This window comes from Chelonoidis abingdonii, chromosome 1 (assembly GCF_003597395.2).
Source record: "Chelonoidis abingdonii isolate Lonesome George chromosome 1, CheloAbing_2.0, whole genome shotgun sequence".
Taxonomy (NCBI): Eukaryota; Metazoa; Chordata; order Testudines; family Testudinidae; genus Chelonoidis; species Chelonoidis abingdonii.
The window spans coordinates 148,947,518-148,957,440 of NC_133769.1; the positions used below are offsets into that span (position 1 = coordinate 148,947,518).

General features: G+C 49.0%; 1 non-coding gene across 1 annotated transcript; it reads right to left on the minus strand.

Annotated features, from left to right (window-relative positions):
* Window positions 1–7,431: 7,431 nt before the first annotated feature.
* On the minus strand, window positions 7,432–7,504 carry TRNAV-UAC (transfer RNA valine (anticodon UAC)). Its single transcript has one exon. It is a non-coding gene; the product is annotated as a tRNA-Val (tRNA).
* Between the last annotated feature and the right edge of the window lie 2,419 nt (window positions 7,505–9,923).

A 9,923-nucleotide genomic window follows, 5' to 3' on the forward strand; every position in this document is an offset into this window, starting at 1 on the left:
TCAAAGACCCAGTGTCTATCCACTGCCGGGCACAACTTCTGACAGGCTGCATCACACAACTACTGGGAGGAATCGGATACCGACTTCTCCGCCCCCAGTGCAAGAGAAACTCCCAGCAGAGAAACTCTCAGACCAACAGGGAGCTTGGCGAAATTATCGAAATAGGCCAAAGCGGCTTGAGCTCTTACAGGCGCCACAGGCTACAGGAGGTTGAGCAGCATGGAGAGAACACCACGGAGACCCTGAAGCTGTTCTGGCGCAGGAGGATCAAGCCCCCATTGTGTTGATCTGCCGAAGAGTTCCAGGCATCACAGCAGAGCTCACATGGTGGTTCCCATAGAGGAAGGCCCTGCCCAGGAGTACAAGTGTAGGAAAGCCCAGTCTGTTGTAAAAACAAGGCAGAGTTTAAATAAGTAAAGCATCACATAGAATGGGGATCTTCCACTGGAGATTCTCTAGACTTGCACATATTAGAGGGTTCTCTCTAGTTTAATCTGAATGCCCTCATTTCCTTGTGTGTGTATTAACACGCACACATACCATTAAGAGACGGGAAATGACACATTACGTTAATTGATACTCTGTTCTAAACCTCTGCTGAGTAACATCTGGGAGTTGGATCAATGACACTGAACTTTTCTACCTAAATAGTTCTGTTCAAAATGACATTGCTCAGAGAGCTGAATAAAATGACAGCCTAACACAGGGCCCAATCTAGCAAAACATCGTTAGGCACAGAGCTTAACATGTTAAGAGCATAATTGTCGACTGAAGACAATGAGCTATTCCCCTTAATCCTAACGCAGTGGCACAGCCGGTAGATCGCGATAGACTGGTCAACCTGGGCTCTGCCACTCAATTGCGATCCCTGGCTGCTAAAAGTCTCTGGCAGCACAGTGGGTCTAAGCAGGCTCCCTTCCTGTCCTTCCCCACATCACTCCCAGATGCATGTCTCTGCGTGCATTTGAGGGGAAGGGCAGTGTGTCTCAGTGAGCTGCCTGCGCCTGCAAGCACGCCCCCGGCAGTTTCATTGTCGTGTGCCTGGCCATGAGCTTGTGGAGTTGGCACTGGGAAGGCAGGCCAGTGTGGCAGCTAAGACAGTTGTCTGCGCCCTTTCCTCCGCGGCACAGAGACATTCCAGCTGCTTTCCTGGAGCGGGTATGGGACCAGGACCAGGCAGGGATCCTCCTTAGACCTGCTGCACGTCTAACTGGGAGCCACCTCGCACCCTTCCTGCATCCACCCCTGCCCTAACCAGAGCCTCTCCTCCTGCACCCAATCTCCCTCCCAGACCCCACATATCCCCCTTCCACCCCCCTGCCCAGCCTGAACCCTTGCACCCAAAACTCTCTCCAGAGCTTGCACTTCACTCCCTCCTGCATCCCACCCCCCACCCTAACCTGGAGCCTCCTTCTGCACCCAAGCTCCCTCCAGAACCTGCACCCTCCCTCTCCGCACCCCAATCCCCCTGCTCCAGGCTCAAGCTGGAGCCACCTCCCACTGCCAAACCATCAACCTCCAGCCCAGAGACTGCACCACTCTGCACCTCAACCTGCTGTCCCACCCGGTGAAAGTGAGTGAGGGGTGTGGAGAGAGCGAGCAATGGAGGGAGGGGAATGGAAGTGAGCAGCGTGGGCCTCAGGGAAAGGGGTGGGTAGATCCTGGTGTCTTTAATCAAAGAAAAGCGATTTGTACGTAAATAAGGTTGGAGACCACTATCTAACAAAAGCACGTGTTTCAGTGTTTTGCTGAACAATGGCCATTCTTTCCTTTCTCTGCATCACTCATTTTGTTCCTGACACAGATAATCACTCACTTCTTGGTTCCCAGAATGTGATGTCGCAGAGGCCAGGGGTCAAGGATCATATAGACCAAGATGGTAACATCTAGTAACCAATAAAACAGTCACGTGAATTGGAAAAATTGCGGAGACAAACCAGGTGCCACTATGCATGGCTGTGGATCATTTATCTCTTTTTTGAGGTTTAAATCACGTTGCCATAAAGTTTAAACAAATACCAGTCATATCAATGCAGCTGAGTTGTAGTTTGTAGACTGCACATCTCCCTACTCTGCTATCCCAAAGAAAGGAAAAAAAGTTAAACACCCAAATTATATCGTTTGTCAGCAAAAATTCCATCCAATTACAGATCGAAAAGGAGAGAGCAGAAGCTGATGGATTGAAACTGACCAAAGGGCAAGAATCTGGGAGCATCTGGTAGCGTTACTCAGTGTTAATTATCCAGCAAAGACATGTAGGTGTGTCCCTCTCCAGGGGGATATCATCATCGGAGGTGGGGTTCCGGGGATGGAGTCTGGGTCTCATCGTGACCACGTGTCACTGAGTAGATCCTGTGTTCTATGTCCCTTGGGATGTCCCACCTCGCTGGCTGGATTGTGACAGAGACTGGGCTTGTACTCAGCTGTGGAAAAGCCCTGGACTCTGATACTGTGAAGGGGGAGAATTGCAGTGGTGATCCCTGGGCTTGGCTTGCACCAGCAGATAGGCCATGGCCTGGCTGCCTCCCTTCCCTCTTCCTGAGCAGCAGAAGGCATCAACATCGCTCCAGTGGCACAGGCAGCTTGTGTGATACAGACAAGTGCCTGTTTCGCCTCCATCCTCGCGAGTCCAGGCTCAGTCTCGGCTTGTGTCTGTGTTTGGGACAGGCGGGAATTACTTGGGAGTTCCTGTTGCATCCCTAATGGTCTATGTGTTGGCATCTCTGGAGCTTGGGCAGCTATCCGGATTTCTAGCTTAACTGATCAGCGCTGGGGGTCGGCAAACCATTCAAAATTGCGGTGCGAGTCCATTTATTCACTTTCGCTGACTTCAGGTTTCGCGCGGCCAGTCATACATTCGTACCGTTTTTTAGAAGGTCTCTTTCTATAGTCTATAAATACAACTAAAAGATTGTTGGTAAGTAAATAAGGTTTTAAAATGTTTACGAAGCTTCATATTAAAATAAATTAAAAGCCGAAGCTCCCGGATCGCAGAGGCCAGACCGGCAGTGGAGTGCCACTGAAATCAGCTCGCGTACCGCTTTCACACGCTGTGCCATAAGTTGCCACCCCTGATATTAGGAGGTTAAAACTGTCGTTGAGTTCTCTTTTGTTTTCATCCTTTTGTTTGTTTTGCTTCCCCAAGCCTCTCGCACTTCTCGTTCAAGCCAGGTCTGTCTAACACAGTAACTAACACCCCATGGCTGGCCCAGCGCTGCTGACTCATTTTCGCCGGGCTCAGGTTTGTGGGGTTAGGACCTCGGAGAGTGAGGGTCCAGAGTCAGGCTGCACCCTGATACCCACATCCACACAGGCAATGAAACAGCCCTGCAGCCCGGAAGCCACCTCAACTTTTCTGTTTTCCCTGGCGTGCTCGACGCCCGCGTCTCCACTCACACCATCCTCACTTCCCCGCTTCCCCCAAGGCCCTACCCATTCCCACACCCTCCTCGAATGCACCCAGCCCGTTCAGTCTCTTCTGCTCCCAGCTTCTCCCCCCCTGCCCAGCGCATCGTGCATCGCCACGAAGAGATGATACACTTGGCATGTGAGAGCGCCTGGTGAGGAGAGAGGAGCTGATCAGTGTGGGCACTGGGTATTGAGCACACACTCTTTTTTCCCTGTGAGTGTCCAGCCCTGGAGCACCACATGGATTTGGCGCCTATGCTGCAGCCCGATGTCCTTTGAGCCCAAGTCATCTGCGCGAGGTGAGCTTGCAGTTTCTTTTTTCCTGTGTGGATATACCTCCAGGGTCCCTATCTTAACTTGTTCTTCAGGGACCTACCTGAAGGTCACAGACTCTTCTCATCTCAGGCACAATAGACTCACCATCAATTAACAGCCATCTAGGTGAACTTGAGAAAATTACACTCACCTGCCTCTCTGCTTGCAGAATCCAAACACATTGCAAAGCTTGTCAGGCCCCAGAAGCTGGAATGAGTGACTGGGGATGCATCACTGCATATCACCTGTTCTGTGCTCAGGGGTGTTAGGGTTTCTATTCCCTCCTGATGCACTGGCATTGGCCATTGCATCCGAAGACAGAAACCTGGGCAGATTGGAATACTGGCCGACCCAGACGGGCCGTTATGTTTTGTGGGTAAAGTCTGAGCTCCTTGGGAGGGAGAGGTGCCGTTTGTTAGCAGGCACTGTACGCCTTCCCGCTACCCTCGCTCTGCCTCCTTCTCCCGCAACACATCCATAATCTTTCCTCCTGACGCAGACACAACAATACAACTTGATAGGCACCTGTATGACTACTGTCAGAGGACAGACCACAGAGTTAGATGGCTTTTGATCCAGCCCTAGTATGGCTGTTCTTATGGTTAAATTACTCCTCACAGCACTGAACAATAGAGTTACTGAAAGCTGGTGTTTAAGAGCCAATAGGTCAGTGTCCCAAGCTCCTGCAGATGATCCCCATTCCCTCGGGACAGGGGCAGTCTGGGCTCTTCACACCAAATGGCTCATTGTGGCTGCCAGAATCTGGAGCATGCTCATTAGTTTCACTGAGGAATGAAAAGTCCTGCTTTCGTGCACACTGTTGTGAGAATGAAAATTCCTAAACCGCCCTGTGATAACAACGAATCCAGCAGACATGTTATTGTCCCTGCGTCAAAGCAGACCAGACCAATGGAGAGAATGCCATGAATCCCAGGGTAATAACTCCACTGCCATTTACCTTTTTTGTTGCTAAACTCCCTCCCAACCTGTAGAGGTCCAGAACCCGGATGACCTGAGTAACCGGGTTGTCTACTCTGCAAATTACCATCCTCACGGCCCAAGCCTGGGAGCCTGAGCTGAAATGGGGCAGCCCTGGGTGTCATTGCAGTCTAAATGGTAGCATTATGCTATACACTGCCATTAACACACGCAAAGTCACTATTCTCAAACCCTGAATCATTGATTCAGTTGTGGTGCTTGTCTGCAGGGTTATAAAATACAGTGAACAATTGGGCTCTGAGCCCAGACTACAGACCCACAGAGCAGGAGGTCCTCCGAACCTGGCTGCGATCTGAGCCCCAGGAACCCAAATCAGCTCATGCAGGCCAGCCGGGCCACAGGGCTTTTATCACAGTATAGATGCCCTCTCAGGGTATGTCTACATTGCAGTGTAAGCCCAGGGTTAGCAGAAGTCATGTCAGCAGCCCCAACACATAAACATAAACTATGAGGGAAAGACCCACCCACAAATAAGCTCGGCAGTGTCCTTCTCCCTATGGTTCGTAAGTCCAGCAACCAAAAGTCCTTTAACATGAGCCATCCCCTGTCTGCACCCCACTCACAGCTGTTGTCCTTAGTCAATGCAAGCCCAGAGGTGCCTCTGTAAAGTTCATCTGCCATCCCGAGTGGAAAAGGGGGAAAATAAGAAGGCACCGTACTCACTATCTTGTCTAGGGACTCACTCGTCCTTCCACAACCACCCTGTCCTAACACCTAAATTTTAGTACTGGTACCCAGGCCCCAGCCCACTTGGCTTTGGAACCCATGTCCCCTGCCTAGCAAGTGCTATTGAATTGCAGGTGAGTCCCTCAGTCAGGGTCTGCCAAGCACAGTTGTGCTGCCCTCAATTCACACAACAAGGATAACAACCCTTTATTTCTCCTGCCCCTATAACATGGAGACTGGGAATCCCACACCAGCCAAAAGTGATCATTTCAGCAAGCAACCCAACATATTTTCAACATACTGTAAAATCCACATGCAGACTCATACACGAAACCTTGCAAGAAAATCTTCTGGAGGGAGTCTGAAGCACCTGCTGCTGGAGGGAAGGAGGGAGCTGTGGGTAGGGATTGAGGAGCAGTGTGATGAGGAGGGGCCTGTGAGTTGGATTGAGGGGTACTGGGAATAGGAAGAGGCTGTGGGTTGGGACAAAGGAGAAGGGTGAAGGATTAGTAGGCTCTGGTTGGGAGTGAGGAGCTGTGTGTATAAGAGGGACTGAGGATTGGGATTGAACAGCACTGGGAAAAGAGGGGACATAGGTTTAAGCTGAAGAGCATCCTCATTAGGGGATCCAGCAGGACAGGAAAGGGAAAGTCCTGAAGAGAAAAAGGAATGTCAAAGAGGACAGTTTAAGATCTTGGGGAGTAGTTTATCACCTAAGCAGGGACTTGAAACCTCAACCTTCAAATTGAAAGTCTGATGTTCTGTCAACTGACCTAGCCAGGCTCACACAGAAAAATGAGCTAGTTGGTGCAGAGGAGAAACTAGTCAAGAAAATAAGAGCAGGAAACAATAGGGGAAATCTGCTGCTCTCTCTGGCCTGGTCAACACTACGAGTTTATATTGAATTTAGCAGCATTAATCGCATTAACCCTGCACCCGTCCACACAACAAAGCCCTTTATATCGATATAAAGGGCTCTTAATACCGATATCTGTGCTCTTCCCCGACAAGGGGAGTAGCACTGAAATCGGTATTGCCATGTCAGATTAGGGTTAGTGTGGCCGCAATTCGACAGTATTGGCCTCCGGGCGCTATCCCACAGTGCACCATTGTGACCGCTCTGGACAGCAATCGGAACTCGAATGCACTGGCCAGGTAGACAGGAAAAGTCCCGCAAACTTTTGAATTTCATGTCCTGTTTGCCCAGTGTGGAGCGCCGATCAGCACAGGTGACCATGCAGTCCCAGAATCAAAAAAGAGCTCCAGCATGGACCGAACGGGAGATACTGAAGCTAAGGCTTTTTCTCAGCTCATTTCACCACCCTCTATTCTGCAGGGGTTGAGTTTATCGCAGGTGTTACCCCAAAATGGGCCAGTTAGTAAGCGTAGGGAGGACTAATGACCTACCAGAGTTTGGCAGAAAGCAGCATGTTTATTATACTGACAGCTAAGCTCAAAAGAAGAAGGGAGGGGGGTGTCACACTCACACTTGCATACTCATGCTCCCAAGACAGGCACAGCACTGGAGATGTCAGGGTTCTGCAAGGTGAGTGTCCCACAGCACGGCTATGGATGGTGTGATGAAGGTAAGTGTTCCTGAGGCACAATGAAATACAATGCAGAGAACCACTGGCCAGATGGTCCAGGCAAAGGGCATTCACTGGAGGTACAAGCTTGTGAGTGCTCTCCTGAGCACAGGGCCCCTTCCCCTTTTAAGGACCTGCACCTCATGGCCTGCGACTAGTGATGACTTGGCTGCAGCTGGTTGGTCACACTCCACCTTGGGCAGTGTCCATGCTCTGGGTGTGTGAGTACTGCCTAATTAGAGTCCCAGACACCTTGTTAACTTTGGAGCTCTTCTACCAGCCCATTCATCTCATGAGCCTTCCAGGAGAGGGGGAAAGCCACTTCACAGGCATTCAAAGAGGGAGAGGAGACATAAGTGGGAGCAGGGGAGTATAACAGACCTTTTGAGCATAGAAATCACTGCTGCTCCTACAAAGCAGGGACAGGCCACTAGGAGCTGGGAAAATTAAGCCAGCATGTTTCTGCCTGGTTTTGAACCAGGGACCTTTTGCGCGTAAGGCAAACGTGATAACCACTACACTACAGAAACTCTGTCTCAGTGCTTTGAGCCTCCCTTCATAAGAACATAAGAATGGCCATACTGGGTCAGACCAAAGGTCCATCCAACCCCACATTCTATCTGCCAACAGTGGCCAATGCCAGGTGCCCCAAAGGGTATGAACCTAACAGGTAATGATCAAGTGATCTCTCTCCTGTCATCCATCTCCACCCTCTGACAAACAAAGACTAGGGACACCATTCCTTACCCATCCTGGCTAATAGCCATTCATGGACTTAACCTCCATTAGTTTATCTGCAAAAAGAATGAGGAGTACTTGTGGCATCTTAGAAACTAAAAAATTTATTTGAGCATAAGCTTTCCTGGGCTAAAACCGACTTTAATGGATGCATGCAGTGGAAAATACAGCAGGAAAATATATAGATATATACATACAGAGAACATGAACAATTGGGTATTGCCATACACACTATAACGAGAGTGAGCAGTTAAGGTGAGCTATTATCAGCAGGAGAAAAAAACCTTTTGTAGTGATAATCAGGATGGTCCATTTCCAAAAGTTGACAAGAAGGTGTGAGTAACAGTAGGAGAGCAAATAAACATGGGGGAATAGTTTTACTTTGTGTAATGACCCATCCATTCCCAGTCTTTATTCAAGCCTAATTTAATGATGTCCACTTTGCATATTAATTCCAATTCAGCAGTCTCTTGTTGGAGTCTGTTTTTGAAGTTTTTTTGTTGTAATATTGCGACTTTTAGGTTTGTAATCGAAACACAGAGGGAATTAGACCACCCGCACATAAAGCTGGGCAAGTGTACCATTCTCTCATACAGTTCGTAAGTCCGACAACCAAAAGTCCTTTAACATGAGCCTCCCTCTCTGCCACCCACTCCAGACTGTTTGTCCTTAGTCAGATGCAAGCACCAGAGGTGCTCTGTAGAGTTCATGCCATCCTCGGGTGAAAAAAGGGGAAAAAATAGAGAAGGCACTGTATCATTGTGTTGTCTGGAGTCGCTCATCACCTCAGTCATCCACAGCCACCCCTGTTACTAACCCGTAGAATCACTAAATTATTAGTGAAATTAGAGACCAGACCCAGCCCACTTGGCTGAGAATCACGTCCCTGCTGCAAGTAGTATTATGAATTGAGGGTGGAGTCACCTCAATTGGGGTCTGCACGATACACAGTTTTGCTGCCTCATTTACACAACAAGGATGAACAACCTTATTTCTCCGCCCAATAACATAGGAGACACGAGGAACAACGACGGTAAATCGCAAAGCACAAATGATCAGTTTTGGCAAGCACCAACAATTACAACAGTAACTGATAACATCCACATAGCATTGATCATACACAACCTTGCAAGAAAATCTTCGCTGAGCGGGCTCTGAAGCACCTGCTGGCTGGAGGGAAAGGAGTGGGTTGGGATGAGAGGAGCAGTGTAAGAGGGGTTGGCTGTGAGGGTGTGGGGAGATAGGAGGGGCTGTGGTAGGAAGAGGAGGAGAAGGGTAAGAGGAGTAGGCTCTATTGGAGTGAGGAGCAGTGTGCAAGGAAGCGACTGACAGGTTGGCGTTGAGGGGCACTGGGAAAAGAGGGGACATGTGGTTGAAAAGGTGAAGGCATCCTCATTTGGGATCCAGCAGGACAGGGGAAGGAGCAGAGTAATTCTAAATTCCTTAGGGATATTCTGTGTGTTCTGTGATGTGTGTGTGTCGCAGGGAGAGGAACATGCTATATGCCCAGAAGGCCTTTATTCCTCAGGCTGCAAGGACAAGAGGGGCTGTCAGGAAGTTGGCCCCTTCAACCCACACACAAAAAAGGCCCTCTTCATGGGAAAGGGAAAATCCTTGAGAGAAAGGAAACTAAAGTAGAGGAAATTGAGAGAGAGAGACGTTTAACAATCTAATGGTGCGAAGATTGAAGTTTATTGCCTGGGAAGGAATTGACCATAAGATTAAAGAGTACTGATAGCACTCTGCAACTGAGCAGCACAGAGAACTCAAGGAATAAAGAAGTTATTGGTGCAATTGAGAAGGAGAAACTGAGTAAAAAGAAATCATAGAGCAGGAAAATAGGGAGAAAACCTGCTGACTGCTCTCTGGCCTGAGTCAACATCGAATTGTAGCAGACATTAAAGTACACATGTAGCCCTAGCAACTGTACACCCGCAAAGAGAGAGTCGCTTAATATCGATAATAGGAAGAGACGCTTCATAACTGATATCTGTAATCACCTAACGAGAGGGGAAGTAGTGCGAAAAATCGGTGTTGCAGATGTTGAGATTAGGGTATGATGTGAGCGCAATTACGGTATGGTAGTTAAGGACACTCCGGGATGGTATAATCTCGTAGACCATTGGAGACCAAGATCTAGGAACAGAAGAAAATATCTGAACTTGGAAGCACACTGGCCAAGATAGAACAGGAAAAGTCGACACATAACTG